The sequence below is a fragment of the Hyperolius riggenbachi genome, chromosome 4, assembly GCF_040937935.1.
Source record: "Hyperolius riggenbachi isolate aHypRig1 chromosome 4, aHypRig1.pri, whole genome shotgun sequence".
Taxonomy (NCBI): domain Eukaryota; kingdom Metazoa; phylum Chordata; class Amphibia; order Anura; family Hyperoliidae; genus Hyperolius; species Hyperolius riggenbachi.
Window position 1 is genome coordinate 414,629,206 of NC_090649.1, and position 13,866 is coordinate 414,643,071.

The window sequence follows — 13,866 nt, forward strand, 5'->3', positions numbered from 1 at the left end:
CTATTATTATGCTGGTTGAACTTGATGGATGGATTTTTTTTCTCAACCAATGTAACATCTCTATATCTATGAGACCCCCGAATTAACTGCAGTAACTTTGATTACATCCCCACTCTCCAACAGCTTTTGTTTTTCAATTGTTTTATTTTTTCTACATCATGGAGGGTTCATCAGGACAGTTTAAAACCATCATTTGTAATGACTGTGATGTCAGGTCAAAATTTGGCATTTCTGTTGGGTTCTGACTGGATCTGCCTCTGATGTAGGCGACCTGGCTCTTTCTGTTTAGTAAGCCAGCTCCTATTCAGTAAGGAGTCCTTGGGCTAGACCCCCTAACACTGTTACTGCCTATAGAGCCTGTCCTAGTGGCTGCAGCTCAAGCGCTTTGAGTCCGCCAGGAGAAAAGCGCAATATAAAGGTTATCTGTCTTGTCTTTTGGTTTTGGTGTTCTTAAGCCATGCAAAGGTTCTTCCAGGGCAGTGTTCCCCAACCCTGTCCTCAAGGCCCACCAACAGTGCATGTTTTGTGGAAATCCACAAAGGTAGAGACACTACTTACCTAACCTGTGCATGTTTGTGGTTTCTTGCAAATCATGTACTGTTGGTGGGCCTTGAGGACAGGGTTGGGGAATTATGCTCTAGGGTCCATGTCTAGGGTCCATGTCAAGGAAGAAAGTGCACCACCTAAAGCAAACAAGGGTTAGGGTCAGAATGAAGGGTTAGGATCCATGTGAGGCATACATGTAAAAAGGGAGCTAGGAAGTTAGGGTGAAGGGTAAAGCCAAAAAATGGCTCAACCTGCTATTGCAAATTTCCTGGTGGTGTAGAGATTACTGTTCCCACTCCAGACTGCCATGGAATCAGGGTTAAAATGCTGTCAGTTATTGCTGGTGGCTGAATTGCACAGTTTTTTTTTGTAATTTGAGCTCTGTTTTTTTGCCAGCGCTCAAATTACCCTCTGAGCTGCGGTATAGCTGTAATTCACATTACAGTCTATGGCGGGGCGTCCAAATGTCCGGCACCTTTTTTACCTGTCTTGTCACGTGAGGGTTACATTATTTCTGCAAAGGGTTAGCTTGGAATAGGGCTAGGTTACACATGCCTTTATATTTAAGCTGCATTCAGCATACCAGAGGAACTTTAGATCCAGGCACGGGGGACAGTAAGAACTAGTTAACTATTTCATAAAAATTACTGTGGTATAAAAACAGGTAGATGGTCAAGAAGAGCTGGACTGATAACCGTTTCAAGCGGTCAGCATGCTTTATCAAAGGCCTTCATATTCTAGGCTAGTATTAATGGATCAGGGTTTCTTTATATATCATACTAACACAGTTAAATGGCCATAGGGCCAGATCCACCCCACCACCCATTACTTATTGTAGCACTGTACTGTGCATGAAACATGAATAAAGTGGGCATTTCTGTCCCCCGATGCCCAGATCTACAGTTTCTCTGGTACGGTGACAAGCCTTAATTTTAGTTATCGTTTGAGCCTAGAGATGCAGATAAACAGAGCTACTAAACAATGCGAGTATTAGTATTTCACTGGAATCTTGTGCCAGCGTAACACACACTTTTGTAGATAGGTCACATACAGTTTTACATAAATTCATGTTCCAGCTGTACAAATGGATAGGAAGCTGGACTTGAACTAAAGACAAACATCTATGTTGAGCTAGCAGTTGATCCGCGGTCAACCTCATATAAACCTTCTACCGAATTGACGTCAAACAGAACTGAAACGTCTGTGTTCTCTTGGCCTTAGGCTTTGGATTAGGGTATAGTTAGGGTTTGCTAGTGGCAGTTATTATTATTATACATTTATAGAGTGCCAACACATTTTTCCATAACACTGTGCAGAGTTCATTGTAAAAATTGATATCACTCAGGCTCAGAATGTAATGTCTCTGTCTGTTCTATTTTAGGTCCAGGTTTTGGAGGTGCTCCCATTAGCAAAACAGCACGTTTGGAAACATGTGGAAGGATAAAAGAGTACTAAAGAGCAAACCTCTGCAAACACAGGTGGAATATACCCATTCTACCTGGATAGTATCCTAGTTAGAACTTGAGCCCGGGACTCTAGTGTGGGACCAGCATTAACTTTTTATTAATGCTGTACTGGTAATAATCAACTCTATGGAGGAGAAGGTAGAAACCGCTCACCCCAGATGGAGCAGTGCCAGACCAGGGTACTTAATCCCATGCAAACTTGAAGAACGGAGAAGGTCCGTACAATGCTCCTAAGATCCTTGGTCTTTATTTATGGACGTATCCAAATAAGGTCAACACATAAATCCAGCTGACATGTTTCGGACCAACTGGTCCTTAATCATAGCCCTTAATCATTGACCTTTCTTGGATACGTCCATAAATAAAGACCAAGGATCTTAGGAGCATTGTGCGGACCTTCTCCGTTCTTCAAGTTTGCATGGGATTAAGTACCCTGGTCTGGCACTGCTCCATCTGGGGTGAGCGGTTTCTACCTTCTCCTCCATAGAGTTGATTATTACCAGTACAGCATTAATAAAAAGTTAATGCTGGTCCCACACTAGAGTCCCGGGCTCAAGTTCTAACTAGGATACTAATAAATAATAAATTGGGAAAATGCCACTGCACGTTACCCGTGCATTGTGCCGCATACAGGCAAGGAACGGTATCTTTCACTGTAACCGTTAGCACACACGTTTTAACACGCATCACCATGCTGCACTTTGTTACACTGCAAGGCACTCAGCGCACTGAACGACGCATTTGTGGTGCATTGTAGTGCGGTAAGCCGCGTTACACTACACTGCACCACACCACTGTGAATGAGCCCCAAGACCTGACCGGCTCCTTATAGACTATACGCGGTCTGTTGCATTGCTAAAAACCAATGTATCCCGTTGCCTTACTAGTGAATGTTGTGCGAGGCGGTGCATGCATTACGTTACCAGCCATACTTTCAATGAATTTGTTCACACCTCTTTTACACAGTGGTTGTTCTTGGCTGTGTTGACAAGTACATCAACCAATTTATATTCTTTAGTTCTGGTTGTGTCCGGAATGTTTTAATATACTACATACAGCAGAGTGTCAGTTATCCGGCACAGTCGGGGATCAGCTAATGTTGGATAAGTGTGCCGTCTGGTTGCCCAAGACATGTTAAAAATAGGCCCAGCTAATACAGTACTGTACTCCACTCGGTATATACCATGATCTCTGTGTTAATTGTTAAAATACAGTAGTTGAAAGTGTATTAACCTTAGGAGAGCCGTGGAACCCAGTCTTTCAGCACAGCCAACAAACAGCCTGAGAAGTTGTTGAGTTCAGGATAATAGTGACTCTACTCCTGTATATGTGTAATAATTATCATTAGCTCTTTTATATTTCTGCAGTGCAGCATTAGGCTTATTGGTCCTTTAACATACCAACAAGTACACAGCAAGGCAGATGGAAAATGTACAGTTGGGAAAACAATACTGACTCATTCATGGCAATAACAGGGCTTACTGACATCTTTGTGAATAGCAATAGGTGGCAGTTCTCATAGGTAATGTTGAAAAAAAGCACCTTTTCCATTGAGGTTATAAGATCTTATAAGGTACTCCCACATGGTATCAGGTTTGGAGTCTGTGCTGCTCTGGGATTGGATGCAGCTAAATGTACATAGAACATGGGTGCTAATGACATAAAAGATTATGATGCTCAAAAACAGGAGCTGTGTTATCAGTTTCATGTTGGTTTCTGTACTGTAGGGTTTTTGTTTTTTTCAGTTTTGCTGACAGCTAATATATTCCATCCTTGGTGCGTATAAAACACATACGGGAACAATGCTTAACACAACATATGCACACAAGCAAACATATGACACAAGTCTGATGGGTAACATCCACAGACAGCATAAGTGACACAAATCAGATCGTTATCCAGACATCAGAATGGTATTCGGTGTAGCATCATCATAGTTGTATAGCACTAAATGCAGCCAGATTCTTTTGGGCGCCTCTGTGAAGCAGGTGGGTAGGGGAGTAAGGCGCCCAGTGATAAAGTTGGAAATGCTTTGGCTGTGGAGCTGAAATCTAAAGTATATTATGGCACAGTGATCACTATATGGGTGAAGCTAAAAGGATGGATGAAGCCAGTGATAAGTACCCTGAAAGGAGCAGTCACAATTGCCATTTTCCTTCCCTCTAAATCACTGGATCTTTGTTACACAACAACCATTTTGCAGTTTTGGGATAAGACCTCTCTTAAATGAACAACCAGACAACAATAGTAATGGGTAACAATGGGAACAGTGACACTATTACACAGGAGTGCCAGAGTTTTATGTGACCGTACAGTGTAAGACACTGGATTAGAGAAGGACTCCAAACCTTGGGTAAGTAACCGGCAAATATCCGGCCAGACGGTGACCAGCATCTAACAGGTACACCACTCCTGTTACTCCAATGAGCAAAAGCAAAGAAAGGACACAGCACTCAGAGGCTGTATGCAGCAACAAGCTGTATTGGAGCTAAGTGGACACACACTACATGTTTCGGGTGGAGCCCTTCCTCAGGTGTGTCACACCTGAGAAACATGTAGTGTGTGTCCACTTGCTCAAATATAGCTTCTTGCTGCATACAGCCTCTGAGTGCCGTGTCCTTTCAATGCGTTTGCTAAATAAATAACACATTTGGACAATAAAAAACAATCCTAATTCTGAATTTTCTGTTCATTCTTATTTTCCAGTTGTCAGACACGGTTACAAAGATCTGCGCCAAGAAGACATCATTCTGCTTTTGTATTTCCTACCAACTTGCTTAAAAAGAGCATGTTTCTATTTATATCTGTTTTAACTCCTCTGCTTTTACACAAAAGCCACTTGAACCTTTGTTGCCTACAAATCTCAAGTCTGTAGGTGTACAAGAAGAAAATAGTTTCAATTGTTTACTTCTGAACCATTGAGTATCATGGCAGCGAGGAAGTAGAGCTTGTGGTTTTAGCAGAGCTGCTGTTACCACAATAGTGATTGTAGGCTTGCATTGTAGGCAGACAGCCCACTAGATGTTCCTCCCTCAGCACTGTGAGTTCCATCAATCGATGCCAGCGGTTCAGATCTACAGCTAGCGATGCAAAAATTAAACATGTATAACTTCATGACTTCTAAAGCAATTTATTTCCTGCACAAATGTAGTGAGTGGTATTGCCCACACCTGCTACATGGCAAAAGGCTGGGGCGAGTTGGAGAAAAAGAAACTCATTTACAAACTAGACTGGAATTAAAGCCTTGATCTTCCACAAATTATAGTTTAACTACTTAAACAGAATCTGTACTGTAAAATTCTTACAAAAAAAAGCATACCATTCTATTCATTATGTTCTCCTGGGCCCCTCTGTGCTGTTTCTGCCACTCCCTGCTGCAATCCTGGCTTGTAATTGCCAGTTTTATGCAGTGTTTACAAACAAAAGACATAGCAAGTGATAGGCTGAGAGTAGCTCAGTGTGTGAGTCATACAGAGTGTGCAGGGGGTCTGGAGTGGGTGTGTATAGGTTCTATCCAATCACAAGCAGCACAGCACATTCCAGCCTGACTGCCTGAGCCCGACAGACCCGACAGAGGAGAGAAGATTAGATCATATAACAGAGATTACACAGCCAATGTGCAACTAGGAAAGGCTGCAGTAAGACAGAGCACATTAGAACAGCTATAGGAACTTAGGATAGAAGAAATAAGGCTCAATATTTTGTTACGGAGTCTAATTGAAATCTACGCCGTGTTTTGATTTCAATTCACCGCCACAGCACACATCTGCCGTTTGACGCTCCCGCCAATCTTGCCACTGTCTCCCGTCACAGCTCAATCGCTCTGCCTGTCTCTATGACAGCAGAGCCCTGTAAGCCGGTCAGGAGCTGATTTTATTGACTCTTGGCCATTCTATCAATGTAAGCAACTCCCATAGGCTTACATTGATAGACACGGTCAGAAGCCAATGAAAGCGGCTCCTCACCGACTCACATGGCTCTGCCATCATAGAGACGGCAGAGTGGGTGTCCTGAGGATCCCGGCGTGCGGCTTGGATGTCGGTTGCAGCGGGTGTATGCGGCGATTCGTCTGTATTTCGTCGTTATTGTACCAGCGGTCTCTGGTCCTTAAGGGGGTAGAGACCACTGGTACTTAAGTGGTTAAAATAATGTAATATAAACAAAACATAACTTTATTATAACTCTTTGTATTACTACTGTATTAACCGAGCTGCAGCCTAAAGTAACTAATAAACTCATATTTCAGAAATAAAACTACATTAACAAATGTGATTGGTTGCTAGGTCTTACAGAGTTTAGTACAAATTACTGCTCTTCAATCTTACAATCAAAGTATCGTACTGACTTAAAGAATAACCATAACCAAGAATTGAACTTCTCCCAATCAGGGTTTGGGGGGGGAGAGGGGGGGGGGGGGGGGTCTGTATGAGTAATATTGTGGTGAAACCCCTCCCACAATGTGATGTCAGGACCATGGTACTGACAGTTGACTGTCTGCGAACCTCATTGCATTGTGGGAAATTGCTGTTTACAGCTGTTTCCAACAGCCAAAATAGCAAGCAGCATCTCCCCTTCCACTGACACCACCTGCCAGCAGTAAAAATGCCACCATGTGATAAATGTCAGAATGTAAATCAAGGAGAGCAAAGATTTTACAATGAGCAAACACTGACTTAGGCTCAACACACACCATACAATCTTGGTTGTACAGATTTACCAAATCTATGTAGTATAAGAGCTTATCCAATCAATCATTCAGGGTATTTTCAATCTGTTGGCCCTTATACTACATAGATTTGGTAAATCTGTACAACCAAGATTGTATGGTGTGTGTTGAACTTAAATAATTTATACATAATTATTGTAAAAATGAAGCACTTTTTTATTACATTATTTAAAAGAAGAACTGCAGTGAAAGTAACATCCTATACAATAAAACCCTGTGCCCTCCTGTTTCCCTGCTTCCAGACCTGACAGTTTGCGGTCTGTGAACCTCATTGCATTGTGGGAAAAAAACAGCTTTTTCCAACTGCCAAGCAAGCAACATCTCCCCATGTGCATATACGTCGGACAGCGGTGGGGAATGGGCGAGCGGGACTCTTCTGTGTGTGCGTTGCAATGGGGGGGGGGGGGGGATGGAGTGACTGTGGACTGGCCTTTTTACTAGTAATTAATATAGTGGCTTATTGTTTAAAATGTTAAGATTATTAACTCAGTGTTTGCCCATTGTAAAATCCTCTTCCTTATTTGCATTCTGAAATGTATCACAGTCGGTGACATCTTTAGTTCAGTCAGATGATCTGTGCAGAATGTTTGTTTACTGAGAGTTCTATGCACAAAGGGAGATATTTATTGCATTGCTTGGCAGTTGGAAAAAGCCATCATTTCCCACAACCAGGCTCATAGACAGCAAACTGCATATGCTTGTTCAGGGTCTATGGCTAAGAGTATTAAAGGCAGAGGATCAGCAGGATAGCCAGGCAACTTGTATTGCTTAAAGGGAAATAAATATGGCAGCCTCTATATCACTCTCACTTAAAGTGAACATCCAAACTAAAAATCGACTCAGCAGCACTGAAAAGGCTTTGTGTTTCTTTAACAGTTTCACAGCATCAGAACTTTGTTTCTCTTATACAAACCTCATTTTTAGCTGCACAGAAGAAAACTGCCCGGGCTTTTTTCCCCTGATGCTGTGCAAAGCATGATGGGATTTCTGATTTTGTTGTTCTCTTTCTGCTGTTTTGGTGCATTTTTTTTTTTTTTTTTTACATTTTGAATTTGACATTTGAAGCCTAGCATGTGCAGCTGGGAGGGGTAATCAGGACACAGGATAGTCGGAACTGTGTCTCCTGCTCCTTGTCACCTCCTTTCAACCAAAAAGATGGCTGCCCCCATGACAAAGATGGCAGCCCCCATGAATCACAAACATTTGCCTGTTATTTTAAAACGGGGTGGGTAAGAGATTATATTACCTATCTATTCTAATTAACATAACTAATGTAACTTAATGGCAGTATGTTTGTTTAGGCTGAAGTTCCCCTTTAAGCTGTCCTTTAACATCCTGTGTTTACCAATTAGCTCTCTGCCAAGGCAGTCAGCTGACAAAGCTGAGGTATCAAATTAAAACTTGTGATTAATCACAGATGAGGGGGAATAAGACCAGCTAAATTCTCTAAATACCTACAGGGTGCATATCTAGATTTGTTCCTTCTGTCCTGTGCAAGAGTTCAGGTCCACTTTAAATATAGCATACAGTGGTATCATTGTAAGCCTTTGGCATCTGAATACAATGGACTATCCAGCATGATGAGTGTTCTGTACAGAACTTGCTGCCAACCACTGAGTGGAAAAAAAAATACGTTATATCGAGCACACTTAAAATAGGTGCAGGGAAACAGGAACTAGAAGACTGATAAAGGAAAGGACTGAGCGACACACAGCAGTATGTCTGGTGGTGAAGGGTTTTCAATACTGCATTTCTACAGAAAATAGTGTTCCGCTGAAACCAGGAAACACATCAGTGGAGCAAGCAGTGGACATCTGACACTACATCTCCTGGTCATGTGAGGAAAACCACCACTGAGACTTATTTATGTGCAAATGGCCAACGCTCTTCCTGGCACAATAAGCATTAGGAGTTTCCAATGTGATAAACAGTAATTAAAACATAGCTAATAATATGACTTCCAGTAATAAGGAAGGGGAATATATAAAACACATCAAAACATCACATGACTAATAGTCAGTCATAGTCTTAAAGAGGCACTGTAGTGACCTATAGTAGAATGTAGTAAATTATTCAGGAAACCCACTTTTACAGTAGGTTTTCTGGTTTCACTTCCTATATTTATACTGTAAATTGCTGTATATTGGTATATAGCACCACCCTCCCAGTGATGCTTAGCCTAGGCTGTTTAGCTATGGGGAATTCTCCTCCCAGGGCATTCTGGGAGACCTTGCATTAGTCCTCCTTTTGTGTCCTACCTGATCATGCACCTATATTACTGTGAACCCATGCTATGCATTTGAGTGAACCTTAGGCCACATACACACATCAGACCATAGTCTTTTGAAAATGAAAGATCACAGACCAATCTTACCACCCTTCATGTAGTATGAGAGCCATACCTTCAGGCCAGAAACCCACTGGGAGCGCTTTCTAAGTGTGAGTGATTTGAAAAAGCTCTTGCTTATGTAATGCTATGGGGGATTTTTATAAAATCACATCACTCTAGTGGGATCACACCCATAGCATTACATTAGCTAGAGCTTTTCAAATCACAAAGCGCTCAGAAAAGCTCTCCTAGTGGGTTTCTAGCCTCACAGTCTATTCTATGGAGCTGAACTCCCCATCAGACAGAAATCTTTGCAAGATGCTGCACACAGATGCTGTACAGACACAAAAGATCAGTATTTGCAAAAGATCTGTTCCTGCCAAAGATCCGTTCCTGCAATATGCATTCATAGTCTATGAGATCTGCAGATCATCATACACACCTTGTTTAACTGACATTCATCTGCAGATCAGACAATCATCTGCAGAGCTGAAGATCCATCCTGGTGGATCTGATCTGCAGATGAATGTCTGTTAAACAAGGTGTGTATGATGATCTGCAGATATCATAGACTATGAATGCATTTTGCAGGAACGAATCTTTTGCAGGAACAGATCTTTTGCAGATACTGATCTGTTGAATGTGTACAGCATCTGTGTGTGCAGCATCTTGCAAAGATTTCTGTCTGATGGGGAGTTCAGCTCCATAGAATAGACTGTGTAGGTATAGCTCTCATACTACATGGAAGGGGGTAAAATTGGACTGTGATCTTTCATTTTCCAAAGACTATGGTCTGATGTGTGTATGAGCCTTAACTTTCCTAATCTCCTTGCTCCATCCAGTGACTGACTTATGCTTCATATACACTTGAGATAAAAGTCTTTGGAAAATGAAAGATCACAGACCAATTTTACCCCCTTCCATGTAGTATGAGAGCCATACTCTACACAGTCTATTCTAAGGAGCTGCACTCCCCATCAGATAAAATCTTTGCAAGATGCTGCACACAAAGATGCCCGTACACATTCAAAAGATCATTATCTGCAAAAGTTCTGTTCCTGCAAAAGATCCATTCCTGCAAAATGCATTCATAGTCTATGATATCTGCAGATCCTCATACACACTTGGTTTAACAGACAATCATCTGCAGATCAGATCCACCAGGATGGATTTTCAGATCTGCAGATGATTGCCAGATATGCAGATGAAGTCTGTTAAACAAGGTGTGTATGATGATCTGCAGATCTCATAGACTATGAATGCATTTTGCAGGAATGGATATTTTGCAGGAACAGATCTTTTGCAGATAATGATCTTTGGAGTGTGTACGGGCATCTTTGTGTGCAGCATCTTGCAAAGATTTTTAATGATGGGGAGTGCAGCTCCATAGAATAGACTGTGTAGAGTATGGCTCTCATACTACATGGAAGGGGGTAAAATTGGTCTGTGATCTTGCATTTTCCAAAGACTTTTATCTCAAGTGTGTATGAAGCATAAGCATTACCTTGTACTCATACTGTGCTGCGTGATCTGGTCTTTCTTGTATTCCCGTATTGTCATATTGCTGTTTGTCACCCCTAAATATTGTCTGTAACCTAAACTAATGTCCAGCGCTGCGTAATATGTTGGCGCTTTATAAATACAATAAATAAATAAAATAAATAATTATTTTCACTGGCTTTGAACTTCTCAGAAACAAACATTCCACAGAGCTGCATCTGGCAGAGCTATAGATGTCGCCCGCTTGTGATTTCAGAAAGTAAATCACGGTGAGGAGAGATTTTACAATGGCTAAACACTGGCTAAATGATTTAAAAATGAATATTGTAAAAAAAATAAGCAATTTTATTCATTAAGTTATTTTTACTACAGTTCCTCTTTAAGCACTTCATCAGGACCTCAGGCACACCCACCTAGTGATCAGGCCATTTTTCATTACATATGGTTGTGCAGCTTAGTTAGGGTGCTACACAGCCCTACAACTCAGCACACAAATTCTTTTCACCTTCTTTTAGTATCCTTAAAGGAATACTGTGAGGCTGCATTTCCACTTGTGCGGTGCGAATCGCCGCGGTAAAAATTCGCATGCGGATGCGAATTTCGCATGCGGGTGTATGCGAATTTTCATGCGAAGTCGCATGCGAATTCGCATGGATGACGATGTATGCGAATTTAACCATGGCAGTGCTGGTGTGCTTTTTCCATTGTTTCTATGCGAATTCGCATGAAAATTCGCATGAAAATTCGCATACCCAAACCGCATGCGAATTTCCTATTAAATGCATTGTATGCGATTCGCATAGCGGTATGCGGTATGCGAATTCTGATGGCTCTGCCATCCGAATTTTTTCTGCACAGAAAAACGCACAGGAATCCTGACAAGTGGAAACAGTCCCATTCACTTGTATTGCTATGCGAATTTGCATGCGAAAAACGCATGCGAATTCGCGATAGTGGAAATGAGCCCTAAGGGGGTCGGGGGAAAATGAGTTGAACTTACCCGGGGCTTGTAATGGTCCCCCGCAGACATCCTGTGCCCACGCAGCCACTCACCGATGTTCCGGCCCCGCCTCCAGTTCACTTCTGGAATTTCTGACTTTAAAGTCTGAAAACCACTGCGCCTGTGTTGTCGTGTCCTCGCTCCCGCTGATGTCACCAGGAGCGTACTGCGCAGGCCTAGTATGGTCTGTGCCTGCGCAGTACGCTCCTGGTGACACCAGCGGGAGCGAGGATACGGCAACGCAGGCGCAGTGGTTTTCAGACTTTAAAGTCAGAAATTCCAGAAGTGAACTGGAGGCGGGGCCGGAGCATCGGTGAGTGGCTGCGTGGGCACAGGATGTCTGCGGGGGACCATTAGAAGCCCCGGGTAAGTTCAACTCATTTTCCCCCGAACCCCTACAGTATTCCTTTAATAGGACACTCTGTCAGAGGTCTCTGATCTCTGCTGCGATTTTTTTTGTTTTTATAAAAAACAAAAAGGGAGGCTTTTCCCTCCCTCCCCCCTGTGCCGTCCTAAATCACCATAGGATGGCGATCGGCCCTTCTCGCCGCCTCTCACAGGCATCAGACTATGAGAGGGACACACAATAGAGCCGCTCTGAGGGACAGCCGAGTGTGGCATTCTGAAATTTATTGGAAATCTATTCTGAAATCTATTGGAAATCTGTTCCTAGTGTGTGGCACACATCAGATAGATTCCAGTCAGATTCACATTGACTGGCATCTGACAGAAATCTATCTGATGGTCGAATTTGCTGCAAATCTATGGCCACCTTTAGGCATAGATAGGGGGAAGTTAGTATTAGCTTAGATAAGATGAGGTGATAGTAGAATAGCTGCAACATTACCAATATTCTATTATCAGCAACAGATATAATAGATAATAATAGAGTAGAGATAGGAGGGATGGGCGATTTGTTTCCAGGAGAGGGAATGTCCCTCTTATAAGGTTAAGGTGCCCATACACTCTTCAGATTGGCAGCAGATAGATAAGAAATGCATCTGATGATCTATCTGATGCGTTTTTAGAACATTTTTTACCAGGATAGAATTCCAATAGATTTCAGGTTGAAATCTATTGAAATTCGATCTGATGACATTTTTTTGCCATCAGATTTCCATTAAGGAAATGCAAACTGATAAGCAATCTCATCAGATCGACCTAAATTTTCCACCCTGCCAGTTCGATGGAAATCCATCGAAATCCATCGAAATCGGCCATCGATCGGTCGATTGGCCAACCGATTTTTAATTGATCAATCGATCGATCGATCGGGATCGATCGGTCGGCCAGAAAATCGGCTGAGTGTATGGGCCCCTTTAGGGCTCGTTTCCACTATCGCGAATCTGCATGCGTCCAACGCATGCAGATCCGCACATGTAATACAAGTGGATGGGCCTGTTTCCACTGTAGCGTTGTTGAGGTGCGTTTTTTTCAGCGTGAAAAAAACGCACAAAAGAGCCAACGATTTCGCCTGCGTCGGGAATCCGTGCGAATCGCCGCTAATGTATTTAATAGTAAAAACGCATGCGTTTGTTACATGCGTTTTTACCCGCGATTTCGCGTGCGATTTCGCACCTTTTTCAATTTTATTTAGCCCTGGCAGTGTCATGGTTAATTTCGCATGGCACCCTGCCATGCGAAATCGCAGGCGAAATCGCAGGTAAAAACGCATGTGGAAACGCATCCGCATGCGTTTTTACAAGCGTCGGAATGCGGCCGAAATCGCGTCGCAACAGTGGAAACAAGCCCTTACTCATACAGCCACACGGAGCTGCTGTGACTGGAATCCCAGCCATAAGGACACCAGATAGACAGATAACCTCCTAGAATGTAACAGCTAACACTCCTTCCTCTCATTGCACAGCCCAAAAATAAACTGAGCCCAGCCTCACACATCACAGGAACTGCTCACTTTTTCTGTGTAATGTCTGTGTGGTGGTTATACATACCTCAGTCATTCTGAGTACAATTACAGCTGTACACTTTCACTTCCTTTTACACATAAACAGCGGTTAGCAAAGGCCCATTTAAAATGCCTTTTTAGTAGAAATATAGTTCTATACCAAAAAATACTTAGTTTACCAAGAATTTCAAATGTATTTCTGCGCTAAATTCCGATTACATAAAAGTCTTTCACTAAAACGGGCGCCTCATCCTCAGTAATGCGGGTACCCAGTGCCAGATTTATAGGCACAAGAAGCAGTACATTATCAACCCCTCTAATACTCTTAAAGTGGCCATACATTAGACGACTTGGCGGCCAGTCAACCATCCGATTCAATTATTAAAACTGAAT

At 42.4% G+C, this 13,866-nt stretch overlaps 1 protein-coding gene across 3 annotated transcripts in view; it reads right to left on the reverse strand.

The window, feature by feature from the left end:
- REL (REL proto-oncogene, NF-kB subunit) overlaps positions 1 to 13,866 on the reverse strand; it is a 66,420-nt gene that overhangs the window by 8,599 nt on the left and 43,955 nt on the right. The gene's annotated exons all lie outside the window — the stretch shown is intronic.